Below are 20832 nucleotides of genomic sequence, written 5' to 3'. Positions count from 1 at the left end.
TAATAATAAAAATAATGACGGCATTTGTTGAGCACTTACTATGTGCCAAGCACTGTTCTAAGCATTAGGGCTCACAGTCTTCATCCCCATTCATTCATTCAATCATATTTATTGAGCACTTACTGCGTGCAGATCACTGTACTAAGCGCTTACAGATGAGGTCACTGAGACGCAGAGAATAATAATGATGGTATTTGTTAAGCGCTTACTATGTGCAGTCTTTTAGACTGTGAGCCCACTCTTTTAGACTGTGAGCCCACTTTTGGGTAGGGACTGTCTCTATATGTTGCCAACTTGTACTTCCCAAGCGCTTAGTACAGTGCTCTGCACACAGTAAGCGCTCAATAAATACGATTGATGATATGTGCAAAGCACTGTTGTAAGCGCCGGGGAGGTTACAAGGAGATCAGGTTGTCCCACAGGGGCCTCGCAGTTTCAATCCCCATTTTACAGATGAGGGAACTGAGGCCCAGAGAAGTGAAGTGACTTGCCCAAAGTCACCCAGCTGACAAGTGGCGGAGCCGGGATTTGAACCCATGACCTCTGACTCCAAAGCCCGGGCTCTTTCCACTGTGCCACGCTGCTCCTCGTGAGAAGTGAACTGGCTTGCCCAAAGCTGCACGGCTGACAAGCGGCAGAGCCGGGATCGCTCAATAAATACCGTTGAATGAATGAATCTGCCCCAGCGCTTAGTACAGTACCTGGCAGACAGTCAGCATTTAACGAATACCATAAAAACAAAAAAAAACGTGGGACAGGTCGAACTTGTCGTCTTAGAGGGCTGAGGGCTGTAAATCCACAATTATCCCAATTATCCCCATTGTTGTTGGTGAATGGGGCGGGACCTGCTTGGATCAGGGATTTCTCCCTTTGTCCCACTTGGGACTGAAGTTGCAGGGAATGTCCTGGCCATTCCCCGCCCGGGACAGGGAATAATAACGATGATAACAATAATCATGGTACCTGTTAAGCGCTTACTATGTGCCAGGCGCTGTACTACGCGCTGGGGTGGATACGAGCCAGTCGGGTTGGACCCAGTCCCTGTCCCCCGTGGGGCTCACAGTCTCAATCCCCATTTTCCAGATGAGGGAACTGAGGCCCAGAGACGTGAAGCGACTGGCCCAAGGTCCCACAGCAGACAAGTGGCAGGAGCGGGATTAGAACCCCTGACCTTCTAACTCCCGGGGCCGTGCTCTAGCCACTACGCCGTGCTGCTTCTCTCAGGAACGACAGGGTGGGAGCACTGGTTAATGCAGCGTGGCTCAGTGGAAAGAGCCCGGGCTTTGGAGTCAGAGGTCATGGGTTCGAATTCCGGCTCCGCCACAGGTCTGCTGTGTGACCTTGGGCCAGTCACTTAACTTCTCTGAGCCTCAGTTCCCTCATCTGTAAAATGGGGATTAAGGCTGTGAGTCCCACATGGGACAACCTCATCACCTTGTATCCCCCCCAGCGCTTAGAACAGTGCTTTGCACATAGTAAGTGCTTAACAAATACCATAATAATAATAATAATAATAATAATAATGGTATTTGTTAAGCACTTACTATATCCCAGACTGAGCCCCCTACTTCCTCTCCCCCTCCTCCCCATCACCTCCTTCCCCTCCCCACAGCATCTGTGTGTATATATATATATATATGTTTGTACGTATTTATTACTCTATTTATTTATTTTACTTGTACATATCTATTCTATTTATTTTGTTAATATATCTTGTTTTGTTGTCTGTCTCCCCCTTCTAGACTGTGAGCCCACTGTCGGGTAGGGACCATCTCTCTACGTTGCCAACTTGTACTTCCCAAGCGCTCAGTACAGTGCTCTGCACACAGTAAGCGCTCAATAAATACGATTGAATGAATGAATACATGCCAAGCCCTGTTCTAAGCGCTGTGAGTAGCTACCGGGTTGCCCCCACATGGGGTTCCCAGTCTTAATCCCCATTTTCCAGATGAGGTCACTGAGGCCCAGAGAAGTGAAGCGGCTTGCCCAGGGTCACACAGCAGACAAGTGACGGAGCCGGGATTAGAATCCACATCTCCTGACTCGGGAGCACAGGTCGGGAGCACCCTTGGGACGGGAGGGAAATAATAAAAATAATAATAATAATGGCATTTATTAAGCGCTTACTATGTGCCAAGCACTGTTCTAAGCGCTGGGGAGGTTACAAGGTGATCAGGTTGTCCCACAGGGGGCTCACAGTCTTAATCCCCATTTTACAGACGAGGTAACTGAGGCCCAGAGAAGTTAAGTGACTTGCCCAAAGTCACACAGCTGACAATTGGCGGAGCCGGGATTCGAACCCATAAACTCTGACTCCAAAGCCCGGGCTCTTTCCACTGAGCCACGCTGCCAGGGGGGCTAGACCCTCCATCCCCTCTTCATCCCCCCCCCCCCCGCCTTACCTCCTTCCCTTCCCCACAGCACCTGTATATATGTATATATGTCTGTACATATTTATTACTCTATTTATTTATTTTACTTGTACATATCTATTCTACTTATTTTATTTTGTTAATACATTTTGTTTTGTTCTCTGTCTCCCCCTTCTTGACTGTGAGCCCACTGTCGGGTAGGGACTGTCTCTATATGTTGCCAACTTGTACTTCCCAAGCGCTTAGTACAGTGCTCTGCACACAGTAAGCGCTCAATAAATACGATTGATTGATTGATTGATTGATTGGGGGGCGGGTTTCCGGCCGAGGAGACCCAGGTTCTGTCCGGGGCCGCGGATGGAGGGATGGAGGATAAAGAGGGGGCTGGACGGATCAATCAATCAATCTGATAGTCATTCATTCATTCAATCGTGCTCAGTACGATATATATATATATACTGTGCGCAGAGCACTGGACTAAGCGCTTGGAAATCAATCAATCAATCGTATTTGAGCGCTTACTATGTGCAGAGCACTGTACTAAGCGCTTGGGAAGTACAAATTGGCAACATATAGAGACGGTCCCTACCCAACAGTGGGCTCACTTGCCCTCCCTCCATTTTCCTTGCTGCGTGTGGTATTTCTGTTTCTCTCTATATTTATATATTTATTTATACATTATTTATATACTTAAATTCATTCATTCAATCGCATTTATTGAGCGCTTACTGTGTGCAGACCACTGGACTAAGCGCTTGGGAAGTCCAAGTTGGCAACATATAATGATGATAATGATGGCATTTATTAACCCGATTCCCTTACGCCTGGAACATAGTAAGCGCTTAACAAATGCCGTCATTATGATGATGATTATTATTATCACCGCCTCCTCCCCGCCTCGGCCGTCTGCCGGGGTTACGAGCTTGGCTTTTGCTCCCCGAGTCAGAGGGCGGCTATTAAACGCTTAAAACGTCTGCGAACAAGGGCCCCATAAAGCTCCAACGCGGCGCCTCCATGCCACCTCGGATTATGCCCAGCTATTAAGAGGACCAAGGATTTTCAAGAATCGATTGCCATTAAGCGCTTAGTACAGTGCTCTGCACACAGTAAGCGCTCAATAAATACGACTGATGATTAAGCGAAGAAAAATCTAATCCGGGCTGGCCCGGTCTCGCGTGCTCTCATAATAATAAGAGTGGCATTTGTTAAGTGCTCACTATGTGCCGGGCACTGTACTAAGCGCTGGGGTGGATACAAGCAAATCCGGTTGGACGCGGTCCCTGTCCCATGGGGAGCTCACAGTCTCCATCCCTGTTTGACAACTTGTACTTCCCAAGCGCTTAGTACAGTGCTCTGCACACAGTAAACGCTCAATAAATATGATTGAATCAATCAATCAATCGTATTTATTGAGCGCTTACTGTGTGCAGAGCACTGTACTAAGCGCTTGGGAAGTACAAGTTGGCAACATAGCGAGACGGTCCCTGCCCAACAGCGGGATCACAGTCTAAAAGGGGGAGATTGAATGAATGAATGACAGATGAGGGTAATTCATTCATTCATTCAATTGTATTTACTGAGCGCTTACTGTGTGCAGAGCACTGTACTAAGCGCTTGGCAAGTACAAGTTGGCAACATACAGAGATGGTCCCTACCCAACAGTGGGCTCACAGTCTAAAAGGGGGAGATTGAATGAGATTGAATGAATGAATGACAGATGCAGGTAATTCATTCATTCATTCAATCGCATTCATTGAGCGCTTGCTGTGTGCAGAGCACTGTACTAGGCGTTTGGGAAGTACAAGTTGGCAACATATAGAGATGGTCCCTACCCAACAGTGGGCTCACAGTCTAAAAGTGGGAGATTGAATGAGATTGAATGAGATGGAATGAATGAATGACAGATGGGGTAATTCATTCATTCATTCAATCGTATTTATGGAGCGCTTACTGTGTGCAGAGCACTGTACTAAGCGCTTGGCAAGTACAAGTTGGCAACATACAGAGATGGTCCCTACCCAACAGTGGGCTCACAGTCTAAAAGGGGGAGATTGAATGAGATTGAATGAATGAATGACAGATGCAGGTAATTCATTCATTCATTCAATCGCATTCATTGAGCGCTTGCTGTGTGCAGAGCACTGTACTAGGCGTTTGGGAAGTACAAGTTGGCAACATATAGAGACGGTCCCTACCCAACAGTGGGCTCACAGTCTAAAAGTGGGAGATTGAATGAGATTGAATGAGATGGAATGAATGAATGACAGATGGGGTAATTCATTCATTCATTCAATCGTATTTATGGAGCGCTTACTGTGTGCAGAGCACTGTACTACGCGCTTGGGAAGTACAAGTTGGCAACATATAGAGACGATCCCTACCCAACAACGGGTTCACAGTCTAGAAGGTGGAGAGAGACGAAACAAAACATACTAACAAAATAAAATAAATGGAATAAATATGTACAAGTAAAATAAATAAATAGAGTAATAAATATGTACAAGCATATATACAGGTAAGCCTAGGCCTAGTCTTTAGGGCCTCCCTGTTCAGGGGGACCCCGGTCCCCGGGGGGTTCGGCCTCCCCCTGAACCAACGTACCCTCTGAGGGGCTACCCAGGGAGGAGACCCCCCAGGGCAAGAGGGTGGATCTGATGATGATAATAATAATAATAATAATAATAATAATAATAATAATGGTATTTGTTAAGCACGTACTATCTGCTAAGCACTGTTCTAGGTGCTGGGGGAGATACAGGGGAATCAGGTTGTCTCACCCTTTTAATCACAATTTTTCATCATCATCATCATCATCAATCATATTTATTGAGTGCTTACTGTGTGCAGAGCACTGTACTAAGCGCTTGGCAAGTCCAAGTTGGCAACATCTAGAGACGGTCCCTACCCAACAGCGGGCTCACAGTCTAAAAGGGGCAGACGGAGAAGAAAACCAAACATACTGACAAAATAAAATAAATACTGTGAGCCCCCCGTGGGCCAACCTGATCACCTTGTAACCTCCCCAGCGCTTAGAACAGTGCTTGGCACAGAGTAAGCGCTTAATAAATGCCATCATCATCATCATCACTGGAAATTAACCATATCCAAGCCGGGAAGAACAAAAGGCAAAAAGGAACCGGTGACACATCCACTGAGCACAGAGAGGCCTGTTATTAAGGAAGCGTATTAAGGAAGCGTATTAAGGAAGTGTATTAAGCGGCACTGCTGACGGTGAGCAGGATTTTTAAAGGCTTTATTCATTTCAAGTCCCGATGATTCGCTTCTCCGCATTTAAGACAAGTTCCCGATCCAGAGGAAGGGCATTCGTCCGGGGGAGCGGCTGGGCGCCTGCTCGCTGACTAATAATGTGATGGGATTGATGAAGCGCTTACTCTGTGCCAAGCACTGTTCTAAGCACCGGGGTAATAATAATAACAATAATAATAATAATAATAACAATAATAATGGCATTTATTAAGCGCTTACTCTGTACCAAGCACTGTTCTAAGCACTGGGGTAATAATAATAATAATGGTATTTGTTAAGCGCTTACTCTGTGCCAAGCACTGTTCTAAGCACTGGGGTAATAATCATCATCACCAATCATATTTAGACAATTAGTCGTCTAGACTGTGAGCCCGCTGTTGGGTAGGGACTGTCTCTATATGTTGCCAACGTGTACTTCCCAAGCGCTTAGTCCAGTGCTGTGCACACAGTAAGCGCTCAATAAATACGATTGAATGAATGAATATTTATTGAGCGCTTACTGTGTGCACAGCACTGTACGAAGCGCTTGGGAAATACAAGTTGGCAACATATAGAGACAGTCCCTACCCAACAGTAGGCTCACAGGCTAAAAATAATAATAATAATAATGATGGTATTTGTTAAGCGCTTACTCTGTGCAAAGCACCATTCTAAGCGCTGGGGAGGTTACAAGGTGATCAGGTTGTCCCACGGGGGGCTCGCGGTTTTTAATCCCCATTTTCCAGATGAGGTAACTGAGGCCCAGAGAAGTGAAGTGACTTGCCCAAAGTCACACAGCTGACAATTGGCGGAGCCTGTTTATTTTATTTTGGTAGTATGTTTGGTTTTGTTCCCCTTTTAGACTGTGAGCCCACTGTTGGGTAGGGACTGTCTCCATATGCTGCCAACTTGTACTTCCAAGCGCTTAGTACAGTGCTCTGCACACAGTAAGCGCTCAATAAATATGATTGATTGATTTGAACCCATGACCTCTGGCTCCAATGCCCGGGCTCCTTCCACTGAGCCACGCTGCTTCTCACCACCTGGGGCTCACAGTCTTCATCCCCATTTTGCAGATGAGATAACTGAGGCCCAGAGAAGTGAAGGGACTTGGCCAAAGTCACGTAGTTGACAAGTGGCAGAGGTGGGACTAGAACCTACGATCTTCCAAGCCCGGGCTCTCCCCACTAAGCCATGCTGCTTCTCATTAAGCGTTAATATAAATCTATAATAGAGCATAAAAAATAGACACATTCCCTGCCCACAACGAATTTACTGTCTTAACGCGGGACAGACGTTAATATAAATATATAATACAGCAGAAAAAACAGACACACTCCCTGCCCACAACGAATTTACAGTCTAACGCGGAACGGACGTTAATATAAATGTATAATAGAGCATAAAAAATAGACACATTCCCTGCCCACAACGAATTTACAGTCTAACGCGAGACAGATGTTAATATATATATACAATACAGCAGAGAAAACAGACACACTCCCTGCCCACAACGAATTTACAGTCTAACGCGGAACGGACGTTAATATAAATATATAATAGAGCATAAAAAATAGACACATTCCCTGCCCACAACGAATTTACAGTCTAACGCGGGACAGACGTTAATATAAATATATAATACAGTAGAAAAAAACAGACACACTCCCTGCCCACAACGAATTTACAGTCTAACGAGGAACAGACGTTAATATAAATATATAATAGAGCATAAAAAATAGACACATTCCCTGCCCACAACGAATTTACAGTCTAACGCGAAACAGAAGTTAATATAAATCTATAATAGAGCATAAAAAATAGACACATTCCCTGCCCACAACGAATTTACTGTCTTAACGCGGGACAGACGTTAAAATAAATATATAATACAGCAGAAAAAAACAGACACACTCCCTGCCCACAACGAATTTACGGTCTAACGCGGAACAGACGTTAATATAAATATATAATAGAGCATAAAAAATAGACACATTCCCTGCCCACAACGAATTTACAGTCTAACGCTGAACAGACGTTAATATAAATATATAATGGAGCAGAAAAAACAGACACACTCCCTGCCCACAACGAATTTACAGTCTAGAGGGAGAGCCGACCACATGGGGCTCACTGTCTTAATCCCCACTTTACAGATGGGGGAACTGAGGCCAGGACAACTGAAGGGACCTGCCCAAGGCCACCCAGGAAACACCCGGCAGAGCCAGGATTAGAACCCAGATCCCTCCGCCTCCCGGGCTGGGCCGCGATGCTCACACCCAAGCCACGACTCACGCCCCACGTATTCATTCATTCAATCATATGAGCGTTTACTGTGTGCAGAGCACTGTACTGAGCGCTTGGAAAGTACAAGGAGGAGGGGAAGCAGCGTGGCTCAGTGGAAAGAGCCCGGGCTTGGGAGTCAGGGGTCATGGGTTCGAATCCCCGCTTCATCACGTCAGCTGTCCCTTTTAGACTGTGATCCCACTGTTGGGTAGGGACTGTCTCTATATGTTGCCAACTTGTACTTCCGAAGCCCTTAGTACAGTGCTCTGCACACAGTAAGCGCTCAATAAATACGATTGATTGACTGCTGTGTGACCTTGAGCAAGTCACTTCACTTCTCTGTGCCTCAGTTCCCTCATCTGTAAAATGGGGATGAAGACTGTGAGCCCGTGAGACAACCTGATCACCTTGTATCCCCCGTGCTAGAACAGTGCTTTGCACATAGTAAGCGCTTAACAAACGCCACCATTATTATTATTATTATTATTATTATTATTACAATTTGTTAACAGATAGAGACGGTTCCTACCCAACAACGGGCTCGCAGTCTAGAAGGGGGAGACCGACAACAAAACAAGTAGACAAGCGCCGATAGCATAAGCGGGCATCAGCAGCACCACTTGTCTGCTGTGTGACCTTGGGCAAGTCATTTAACTTCGCTGGGCCTGACCCCCCACGCCTCACGCGCCTCAGTGCCCGCAATTCATTTATTCATTCAATCAATCAATCAATCCGTCAATCGTATTTATTGAGCGCTCACCGTGTGCAGAGCACTGTACTAAGCGCTTGGGAAGTACAAGTTGGCAACATATAGAGACGGTCCCTACCCAACAACGGGCTCACAGTCTTCCCAGACTGAGCCCCTTCCTTCCTCTCCCCCTCATCCCCCTCTCCATCCCCCCATCTTACCTCCTTCCCTTCCCCACAGCACCTGTATATATGTATAGATGTTTGTACATATTTATTACTCTATTTATTTATTTATTTATTTTACTTGTACATATCTATTCTATTTATTTTATTTTGTTAGTATGTTTGGTTTTGTCTCCCCCTTTTCGACTGTGAGCCCACTGTTGGTTAGGGACTGTCTCTATATGTTGCCAATTTGTACTTCCCAAGCGCTTAGTACAGTGCTCTGCACACAGTAAGCGCTCAATAAATACGATTGATGATGATGGATGGATAGAAGGGGGAAGGGGGATGATGGATGGATAGAAGGGATAGAAGGGGGAGACAGACAACAAAACAAAACATATTAACAAGACAAAATAAATAGAATAAATATGTACAAATAAAATAGAGTGATAAATCCATACAAATATATAGACATATATACAGGTGCTGTGGGGAGGGGAAGGAGGTAAGGTGGGGAGGATGGGGAACCAGACCCTTGTGTGATCATGTCCCACTGAAACAGAGATTCACAGCATGAAAGAAATAAAAGCAAACTATCTGATCAGTCGATCGGGGTGGACTCCATCCCCCCATCTTGCCTCCTTCCCTTCCCCACAGCACCTGTATATATGTATATATGTTTGTACATATTTATTACTCTATTTATTTTTTATTTTACTTGTACATATTTATTCTATTTATTTTATTTTGTTAGTATGTTTGGTTTTGTCTCCCCCTTCTAGACTGTGAGCCCACTGTTGGGTAGGGACTGTCTCCATATGTTGCCAATTTGTACTTCCCAAGCACTTAGTACAGTGCTCTGCACACAGTAAGCGCTCAATAAATACGATTGATGATGATGATGATGGATAGAAGGGGGAAGGGGGATGATGGATGGACAGAAGGGATAGAAGGGGGAGACAGACAACAAAACAAAACACATTAACAAGATAAAATAAATAGAATAAATATGTACAAATAAAATAGAGTGATAAATCCATACAAATATATAGACATATATACAGGTGCTGTGGGGAGGGGAAGGAGGTAAGGTGGGGAGGATGGGGAACCAGACCCTTGTGTGATCATGTCCCAGTGAAACAGCGATTCACAGCGTGAAAGAAATAAAAGCAAACTATCTGATCAATCGATCGGGGTGGACCCGGGCCACCCCGGCCGGTCCGGGGAACGCCGGCGGGAGGAACAACCGCGCGACGACAACGTTTGGCGCCGGCTCCCTGACCGCCCGCAAGCCAATCCAGCCGACCGGTCTCGCCGGCCCCGACGCCCGATGCGAGTTCAACCGCCGGGACGCAGATTAATTGCCGCCAGAAGACCCCAAAACCCAAGGCGGAGAGCGCTCGCGTGACTTACTTTATATAATATCTCGCTCCTTCGAAAGTGTAGGCTTCCTCCCAGCCGGGGGGCAAATCTAGAGAGAAAAAAAAGACACGCCGCGATTAGCTTCGTTTAATTCCTAAGGCACCAAAGCGGGAATTTCTGTGGAACGGGAACTCTCCCGACAACTCGCCGCGTCCACGTTTCAACGGGTTTCCGGTGGGTGGGGGGAGTCTGCCGACTTGCAAAGACAATTGTTTTGCTTTTGTTAATATCCAGTAGGATGCACTGACTTCAAAGGCCGTCCCGTACCTCATTTCTCTGGAAAACCTAAGAGATCGTCCTTGGAAATGGTGATTCCTTTCAGAAACGCATGGATTGAGGTTTCCAAGCTATTACCATCCCGGCGCAAGTCAAGCACTGAGGCAGATTCAAACCCATCGGGGCGGACACAGTCCCCGTCCCACACGGGCCTCGCAGTCTGTGGGAGGGAGGAAAGGCGCTGAATCCCCATTATATAGATAATAATAATAATAATGATGGCATTTATTAAGCGCTTACTACGTGCAGAGCACTGTTCTAAGCGCTGGGGAGGTTACAAGATGATCAGGTTGTCCCACCTGGGGCTCACAGTCTTCATCCCCATTTTACAGATGAGAGAACTGAGGCCCAGAGAGGTGAAGTGACTTGCCCCAAGTCACACAGCTGACAACTGGCGGAGCCGGGATTTGAACCCATGACCTCTGACTCCAAAGCCCGGGCTCTTTCCACTGAGCCACGCTGCTTCTCTCGGCGATGAGGAAGCTGCGGTCCAGAGAATAATAATAATAATAATAATAATAATAATAATAATGCTGGTATTTGTTAAGCGCTTACTATGTGCAAAGCACTGTTCTAAGCGCTGGGGGGAACACAAGGAGATGAGATTGTCCCATGTGGGGCTCACAGTCTTAATCCCCATTTTACAGATGAGGGAACTGAGGCACAGAGAAGTGACGTGACTGGCCCAAGGTCACCCTGCATTCATTCATTCATTCATTCCATCGCATTTTTGGAGCACTCACTGTGTGCAAAGCACCCAGCAGACAAGTGGAGGAGCCGGAATTAGAACCCAGGGCTCTATCCGGGTCTGTGCCCAGAACAGCTGTCTCACTAAATAGAAGCAGCAGGATACACAGAAGGTCGTGGGTTCTAATTCCGGTTCCGTCACTTGCCCGCTGTGTGACCTTGGGCAAGTCACTTCACATCTCTGGGCCTCGGGTTCCATATCTGTAGAATGGGGATTGAGACCAAGTGCTCCATGTGGGGCGGGGACTGTGTCCAACCTCACTTGCTTGCATCCACCCCAGCGCTTAGTACAGTGCCTGGCTCACAGTAAGCGCTTAACAAATAGCACAATCTTGGTTATTACTAAGTAGAAATCCATTCATTCATTCATTCATTCATTCAATCAATCATATTTATTGATCGCTTACTGTGTGCAGAGCACTGTACTAAGCGCTTGGGAAGTTGGCAACATATAGAGATAGAGAAATCTACCAGCCTCACTCGTTGAGTAACTGACAGGGCTTTGGAGTCAGAGATCATGGGTTCAAATCCCGCTCTGCCAGTTGTCAGCTGTGTGACTCTGGGCAAGTCACCTCACTTCCTCAGTTTCCTCATCTGTAAAAATGGGGATGAAGACTGTGAGCCTAACGTGGGACAACCTGATCACCTTGTATCCAGCCCAGTGCTTAGAAGAGTGCTTCGCACACAGTAAGTGCTTAATAAATGCCATCAATAGTATTATTATTTTCCTTGTGGGGGGGTGGGGAGGGGAAGAGGAGGTAGAATAATAATAATAATAACAACGATGGTATTTGTTAAGCGCTTACTATGTGCAAAGCACTGTTCTAAGCGCTGGGGGGGATACAAGAAGCCCAGACCCTTTGTTTCTCTCTGGTAGCCAAACCTCTGGCCATCTTGTACAGTACACTGTATGTCTTAGTGCAGTGCTAAGCGCTTAGTACAGGGCTTTGCACACAGTAAGCGCTCAGAAAATATGATCCAATGAAATTCGACTGAATGAACCTTGTCTCGCCCGGGCTACGCACAGAACTCTGGAAGGTGAGCGGATTCAAAACTCGGCGGAGAAATTGTTGAAAACAAGTTAAGTTGCTCTCCGGTGGGAAGAGAGAAATTGAACTCATTTCCACCGGGCTTTGGTCCGGAAATCCGATGCTGTCAGCTCGTTGGATAATAATAATGATGATGATGGTATTTTTTTCAGCACTATGTGCCAATCACTGTTCTAAGCCCTGGGGGAGATACAAGATTTTCAGGTTGTCCCACATGGGGCTCACAGTCTTAATCCCCGTTTTTCAGGTGAGGGAACTGAGGCCCAGAGAATCAATCAATCAATCAATCAATCGTATTTATTGAGCGCTTACTATGTGCAGAGCACTGTACTAAGCGCTTGGGAAGTACAAATTGGCATCACATAGAGACAGTCCGAAGAGACAGTCCCTACCCGATAGTGGGCTCACAGTCTAAAAGGGGGAGACAGAGAACAGAACCAAACATACCAACAAAATAAAATAAGTAGGATAGAAATGTACAAGTAAAATAAATAAATAAATAAATAAACAGAGTGAAGTGACTTCCCCAAAGTCACCCAGCTGACAAGTAGCGGAGCCGGGATTGGAACCCACGACCTCTGAGTCCCAAGCCCGGGCTCTTTCCAATAAGCCACACAGCCATTCAGCCACGCTGCTTCTACGTCAACCAATCTACTGCATTTATGGAGAGCTTACCACGGGCTGAGCACTGTGCTAAGCGCTTGGGAGGGGATTATACTATAGAGTCAGATACGTTCCCTACCCGCAACATGCGCTCAATACGATTGATTGATTGATTGATTCCTCCCTTCAAAAGCCCAACTGAGAGCTCACCTCCTCCAGGAGGCCTTCCCAGACTGAGCCCCCCCATTTCCTCAGCTTCCCTTCCGCGTCACCTCCACTCTCTCCCTTTACTCTTCCCCCCTCTCTCCACCCCACAGAATTGCGTATGGACCGTCTCTATATGTTGCCAACTTGGACTTCCCAAGCGCTTAGTACAGTGCTCTGCACACAGTAAGTGCTCAATAAATACAACTGAATGCTTAATCTGGAGAGGGAGACAGGCAGTCATATAAGTAAGTTGTCTATAATAGATGATTTAAAGAGATGTACCTAAGTGCCATAGGTTTGAAGGTGGATTTGTACGCTCATTCATTCCTTCTGTCAATCGTATTTATTATCATCACCAATCGTATTTATTGAGCGCTTACTGTGTGCAGAGCACTGTACTAAGCGCTTGGGAAGTCCAAGTTGGCAACATATAGAGATGGTCCCTACCCAACAGTGGGCTCACAGTCTAAAAGGGGGAGACAGAGAACAAAACCAAACATACTAACAAAATAAAATAGAATGTACAAGTAAAATAAATAGAGTAACAACTATGTACAAACATATATACATATATACAGGTGCTGTGGGGAAGGGAAGGAGGTAAGATGGGGGGATGGAGAGGGGGACGAGGGGTTATTGAGCGCTTACTGTGTGCAGAGCACTGTACTGAGCGCTTGGGAAAATACAGTACGGCACTAAAGAGAGACAATCGCTGCCCACAACAAGGTCACAGCCCAGAAGGGGGGAAAGGGAACCTGTCTACCAAGTTTGTTATATCGTACTCTCCCAAGTGCTCAGCAGGGTGCTCTGCACATGATTAGCACTCAATCAATACCACTGATTGATTGATTGATTGATACTATAGCCACTCCTCAGACTTGCTTCTGGGAGGCCGGGAGGAGGAGTGATAGTAGTAGTATTATAAAGAGACACAGCATGGCCTAGTGGATAGAGCCCAGGCCTGGGAGTTCATTCATTCATTCATTCAATCATATCTATTGAGCGCTTACTATGTGCAGAACACTGTACTAAGCGCTTGGGAAGTCCAAGTTGGCAACATCTAGAGCCGGTCCCTACCCAACAGCGGGCTCACAGTCTAGAAGGGGGAGACAGACAACAAAGCAAAACATATTAACGAAATAAAATAAATAGAATATGTACAAATAAAATATAGTAAATACGTACATACATATGTACAAGTGCTGTGGGGATGGGAAGGGGGAGTCAGAGGATCTGGGTTCTAATCCCACCTCTGCCATATAATAATAATGATGGCATTTATTAAGTGTTTACTATGTGCAAAGCACTGTTCTAAGCGCTGGGGAATTTACAAGCTGATCAGGTTGTCCCACGTGGGGCTCACAGTCTTAATCCCCATTTTACAGAGGAGGTAACTGAGGCCCGGAGAATCAATCAATCAGTGAGCCCTTTGGGGGCAGGGACTGTCTCTCTTTATTTGCTGTATTGTACTTTCCAAGCACTTAGTACAGTGCTCTGCACACAGTGAGCGCTCAATAAATACGACTGAATGACTATATCTGCTGTGTGCTCTTGGGCATCTCTCTGCCTCGGTTTCCTCATCTGTAAAATGGAGATTATATTATAGCAGCATGGCTTAGTGGAAAGAGCACGGGCTTGGGAGTCTGAGGTCATGGTTTCTAATTCCGACTCCACCACTTGCCTGCTGTGTGACAAGTCATTTGAACTTCTCTGTGCCTCAGTTCCCTCATCTGTAAAATTGGGATTAAGAATGTGAGCCCCATGTGGGACAACCTCAGTGGAAAGAGCCTGGGCTTTGGAGTCAGAGGTCATGGGTTCAAATCGCAGTTCCGCCAACTGTCAGCTGTGTGACTTTGGGCAAGTCACTTCACTTCTCTGGGCTTCAGTTCCCTCACCTGTAAAATAGGGATTAAAACTGTGAGTCCCCTGTGGGACGACCTGATCACCTTGTAACCTCCCCAGTGCTTAGAACAGTGATTTGCACATAGTAAGCGCTTTAAAAATACCATTACTATTATTATTATTAATTCATTCATTCAATCACATTTACTGAGCACTTACTGTGTGCAGAGCACTGTACTAAGCACTTGGGAAGTACAAGTTGGCAACATAGTTATTACCCCAGTTTAGAACAATGTTTGGCACATAGTAAGCACTTAGCAAAAACCATTATTATTATTATTATCCTACTCGCTCCCACGGAAACCGTGAGTCCTTTGTGGGACAGGAACTGTGTCTATCGGTCAATCCTATTTATTGAGCGCTTACAGTGTGCTAGCTTCCAGTCTAAAGGAGGAGACAGACATTCATACGAATCAATAAATGAAGGCTACGGATCTAAGTGTTGTGGGGCGGAGGGAGAGGGGAAGAAAAGGGGCAAATCCAAGCCCAAGGGGGACACGGAAGGGAATGGGAGAAGAGGAAATGCGGGCCAAGAAGGGCTTGGAGCGGCGGTTGGGGTGATGATGATAAATTACCGGGGGGAAAGGGCTCCGGGAGGAGGTGGGATTTCAGAACCGCTTGGAAGATGGGAAGAGCGGCAGGCTGTCTACCGGAAGGGAAGCGGGAGGGAGTTCCTGGCCGGAGGGGTCAGCGGCGGGAGAGAAAGGAATGAGGCCTCGGTTAATAGACTGGCTGGAGAGGAACCAAGCGGGAGAGAGAAGAGGATCGATAAAAGCAGGAAAGACGGAGCTCCTGCCTAATCGTCAGGAGCTGTACTTTCCGAGCACTTAGTACAGTGCTCTGCACAAAGCAAGTGCTCAATAAATGACTGAATGAGTTTCTGTTTGACGAGGAGGTGGGCGGGCAACCGCCGGGGAGGTTTCAGAAAAGCGGGGAGAGCCGGACTGAACCAGTTTGAAGAAAAATGATCGGGGCGGCGGAGCGAGGTGTGGACTGGAGACGACATTTATAGAGAAGCAGCGTGGCTCGGTGGAAAGAGCCCGGGCTTTGGAGTCAGAGGTCACGGGATCAAATCCCGTCTCCGCCAACTGCAGCTGTGTGACTCTGGGCAAGTCACAACTTCTCTGTGCCTCAGTTACCTCACCTGTCAAATGGGGATTAAAACTGTGAGCCCCCCGTGGGACAACCTGATCACCTTGTAACCTCCCCAGCGCTTAGAACAGTGCTTTGCACATAGTAAGCGCTTAATAAATGCCATTATTATTATTATTACTATTATCTCCATTGATGTCTGCCTCCCCATCTAGACTGTAAGCTCGTTGTGGGCTGGGAACATGCCTGTTTATTGTTCTCCTGTACTCTTCCAAGCGCTCAGTATGGCGCTCTGCACACAGTAAGCGCTCAATAAATACCACTGAATGGGAGAAGGTGGAGGCAGAGAGGCTAGCGAGGAGGCTGAAGCCACAGTGGAGGCTGGCTCCTTTTAGACTGTGAGCCCACTGTTGGGTAGGGACTGTCTCTATATGTTGCCTATTCGTACTTCCCAAGCGCTTAGTACAGTGCTCTGCACATAGTAAGCGCTCAATAAATACGATTGATGATGATGATGGCTCCGACAATGCCGGGTCGGACCGGGACGGGGGCCATTTGGATGGAGGGGAAGGGGGCGGAGGCCCGAGAGGTGATTTGGGGACCCGATGAATTGAAAGGGAGGACGACGAGGACGTTGTGAGATTCGGGAACAAGGAGGACAGTGGTGCTGTCAACTGTGAGGGGAAGTGAGGAAGGTCTGCGAGCCCTCCGTGTACAGACTTCCTCGAGTCTGAGGGAAATGTGAGAGCGCAGAGATGAGGAGAAGAAGGACGGGGCCGGGGAATGGAAGACTGCAGAAGGACAGGGCCGGAGAGGAGGTTCTGGGACCCCTCCAGGTTCAGAAGTCCTCGAGTCTGAGGGAAATGGGAGAGGGCAAGAAGGAGGAGAGGAAGGACGGGCCAGGTGAGGGAAATCTGGGAGTCCTCCATGTACAGACGTCCTCGAGTCTGAGGGAAATGTGAGAGCGCAGAGAGAAGGAGAGGAAGGACGGGCCCGGTGAGGGAAATCTGGGAGTCCTCCATGTACCGACGCCCTCGAGTCTGAGGGAAATGTGAGAGCGCAGAGAAGAGGAGAGGCAGGACAAGGCCGGAGGGGGAAATCCGGGAGTCCTCCCTGTTCAGACATCCTCGAGTCTGAGGGAAATGAGAGAGTGCAGAGGAGAGGCAGGATAAGGCCGATGAGGGAAATCTGGGAGTCCTCCGTGTTCAGACGTCCTCAAGTCTGAGGGAAATGTGAGAGCAAGAGAAGAGAGGCAGAACAGGGCCAGTGAATGCGAGAGCGCAGAAGGACGGTGCCGGGGAGGGGGTTCTGGGAGCCCTCCGTGTTCAGAGGTCCTCGAGTGTGAGGGAAATGCGAGAGTGCAGAGAGAAGGAGAGGAAGGACGGGCCCGGTGAGGGAAATCTGGGAGTCCTCCATGTATAGGCGTCCTTGAGTCCGAGGGAAATGCCACAGCGCAGAGAGAAGGAGAGGAAGGACGGGCCCGGTGAGGGAAATCTGGGAGCCCTCCATGTACAGGCATCTTCGAGTATGAGGGAAATGTGAGAATACAGAGAACAGGAGAGGCAGGACAAGGCCAGGGAACGTGAGTGCAGAAGGATGGGGCGGAGAGGAGGTTCTGGGAGCCCTCCATGTACAGACATCCTCGAGTCGGAGGGAAATGTGAGAGTGCAGGAAGGAGGAGAAGAAGGATGGGGCCGGGAAGGGAAACCCGGGAGTCCTCCGTGTACAGACGTCCTCGAGTCTGAGGGAAATGGGAGAGCGCAGAGAGGAGGAGAGGAAGGCCGGGCGCGGGGAGGAAGATGTGGAAGCAGTCCAAGGAGCTGGGGATGTCCGTTGAAGCTGTGGGAGCGGAAGATGGCCCGGAGAGGCAGAGGGCAGGCTGACAGGCCAGAACGGCCCCACGGACTCACCCGCGACCAGGCCCAGGTGGGCGGCCGCCCGGCCCGGCCGTGTGGCCTAGGGGCTGGAGCCAAGGCCTTGGAGTCGGAAAACCGGGGTTCCCATCCGGGCTCTGCCATTCGTCTGCTGTGTGGCCTTGGGAAAGTCACTTCCCTTCTCTGGGCCTCAGTTCCCTCATCTGCAGAATGGGGGTCCCATCTCTGCTCTCCGCGGGCCCTGACGACCTAGACCGTAAGTCCCTCCGGACTGTACGCTCGTTGAAGGTAGGGAACGTTTCTGCTGACTCGGTTGTAATGTACCCTCCTAAGCAACTAGAGAAGCGGCATGACTCAGTGTAAAGATCACGGGCTTGGGAGTCAGAGGATGCGGGTTCTAATCCTGACTCTGCCACTTTGCTGTGCGACTTTGGGCCTCAGTTACCTCATCTGTAAAATGGGGATTAAGACTGTGAGCCCGCCGTGGGACAACCTGATTAACTTGTATCTATCCCACTGCTTAGAACAGTGCTTGGCACATAGTAAGCGCTTAACAAATACCATAATAAATCATTAATAATAATTAACAACACAGTGGTTTGCATAGAGCAAGTGCTCGATAAATACCACTGATTGATGGATTGATTTTATCTACCCCAGCGCTTAGTAGAGTGTTGAACAAATACCAGTTATTATTATTATTATTCTTCACGCTTAGCAGAGTATTGAACAAATACCACAGTTATTATTATTCTTCAATGAATCAATCAGAGCAGCCTGGTGGAGTGGATAGAGCCCGGGCCTGGAGTCAGAAGGTCGTGAGTTCTAATCCCAGCTTTGTCGCTTGTCTGCTGTGTCACCTTGGGCAAGTCACTTCACTTCTCTGGGCCTCAATTACCTCATCTGGAAAATGGGGACGGAGACTGTGAGCCCCACCTGGAACAGGGACTGTGTGCAACCCAATTTGCTTGTATCCACCCCAGCGCTCAGTACAGGACCCGGCCCACCGTAAGCGCCGAATACACGCCACAGTTAAGATGATTATTCTCTGGGCCTCGGTTCCCTCCTCCGAAAAATGGGGATTGAGACTGGGAGCCTCAGGTGGGACAGGGGTTCTGTCCAACCCAATTTTCTCTTGACTGTGAGCTCGTTCTGGGCAGAGAACGTCACTGTTTCTTATCGTACTGTGCTCTCCCAAGCGCTTGGTACAGTGCTCTGCCCACAGTAAGCACTCAATAAATATGACCGGATGAATGAATCATATTTATTGAGCCCTTACTGTGGGCAGAGAACTGTACTAAGTGCTTGGGAGAGGATCATAGGACAATATAACGGACACATTCCCTACACATGACAAGCTAGCAGTCTAGGGGGGAGACGACGCGAACAGAAATAAATATGTGACGACCACGGCCACGGCCATAAGCCGCTGTGGGGCTCGGAGAGGGCGATGAATAAAGGGTGACGCATAATTACCGTTATTGTTAGCTTGGCAAGTGCTCATTTCCTACTTGGGGGAGGAAATGGGTCTGAAGTACTGAGGGTTGGGGGGCGGTGACAGAGATTCCCAACGGGGGTCAGGAAGCAAGAGCCCCTCTAGACTGCAAGCTGGGAACGTGAGCCGGGAATGTGTCCGTTTTATACTGCTGTACTGCTCATCCTCCCGCAGCTCCAAAGTCAAAAATCAGGCGGGGTTAAGAGCGCCAACCTAAATCAAGCCATCGATCGTATTCATCCGTTGATCGATCAATCAATCAGTCATATTCATTGAGCGCTTACTGTGTGCAGAGCACTGGACTAAGCGCTTGGGAAGTTGGCGACATATAGAGGCAGTCCCTACCCAACAGTGGGCTCACAGTCTAAAAGGGGGAGACAGAGAACAAAACCAAACATGCTAACAAAATAAAACAGAATAGATATGTACAAGTAAAATAATTAGAGTAATAAATATGTACAAGCAGCGTGGCTCAGTGGAAAGAGCACGGGCTTTGGAGTCAGAGGTCATGGGTTCAAATCCCGGCTCCGCCACTTGTCAGCTGTGTGACTGTGGGCAAGTCACCTAACTTCTCTGTGCCTCAAGTTACCTCATCTGTAAAATGGGGGTTGAAACTGTGAGCCCCGCCATGGGACAACCTGATCACCTTGTAACCACTCCAGTGCTTAGAACAGTGCTTTGCACATAGTAAGCGCTTTTTTTGGGCGGGCGGGGGGAAGCAGCGTGGCTCAGTGGAAAGAGCCCGGGCTTTGGAGTCAGAGGTCATGGGTTCAAATCCTGGCTCTGCCACTTAGCTGTGTGACTTTGGGCAAGTCACTTCACTTCTCCGTGCCTCAGTTCCCTCATCTGTAAAATGGAGGTGAGGGCTGTGAGCCCCACGTGGGACAACCTGATCACCTTGTAACCTCCCCAGCGCTTAGAACAGTGCTTTGCACATAGTAAGCGCTTAATAAATGCCATTATTATTATTATTATTATTATTACAAACATATATACAGGTAGCTGTATATACCTGCATATACCTGTATATACAGGTACAGGTGGATGGTATCTGTTTGGCGTTTACTATGTGCCGAGCACTGACCTAAGCGTTGGGGCAGCTACAGACTCATCAGGTTGGACAGAGTCAGGGTCCCACAGGGGGCTCGCCGTCCTAATCTCCGCTTTACAGATGAGGGAACCGAGGCCCAGAGAAGTGAAGCGACTCGCCCAAGGTCACGCAGAAGACTGTGAGAGGTCCTCTGACTTACAGGCCTGTGCTCTATCCACTAGAGCACTGTACTGAGCGTTTCGGAGAGTGCCCCGTAACAGAGCTGGTAGACACATTCCCTGGAGTCATACAGCCCGGACCGGGGGGAGACAGACGTTAAAACAGAAAGCTAAAGAAGAGGGTATTTGTTAAGCAC

General features: G+C 47.9%; 1 protein-coding gene across 1 annotated transcript in view; it reads right to left on the bottom strand.

The window, feature by feature from the left end:
• PLEKHA5 (pleckstrin homology domain containing A5) overlaps positions 1-20832 on the bottom strand; it is a 286100-nt gene that overhangs the window by 257521 nt on the left and 7747 nt on the right. The window contains exon 3 of the mRNA XM_038765775.1: positions 10173-10230. The gene's annotated coding sequence lies outside the window, so the exon portion shown is untranslated. The remainder of the gene's footprint in view (positions 1-10172; positions 10231-20832) is intronic.

This window comes from Tachyglossus aculeatus, chromosome 2, assembly GCF_015852505.1.
Source record: "Tachyglossus aculeatus isolate mTacAcu1 chromosome 2, mTacAcu1.pri, whole genome shotgun sequence".
Taxonomy (NCBI): domain Eukaryota; kingdom Metazoa; phylum Chordata; class Mammalia; order Monotremata; family Tachyglossidae; genus Tachyglossus; species Tachyglossus aculeatus.
This window is presented reverse-complemented; position numbering and strand designations above follow the sequence as displayed.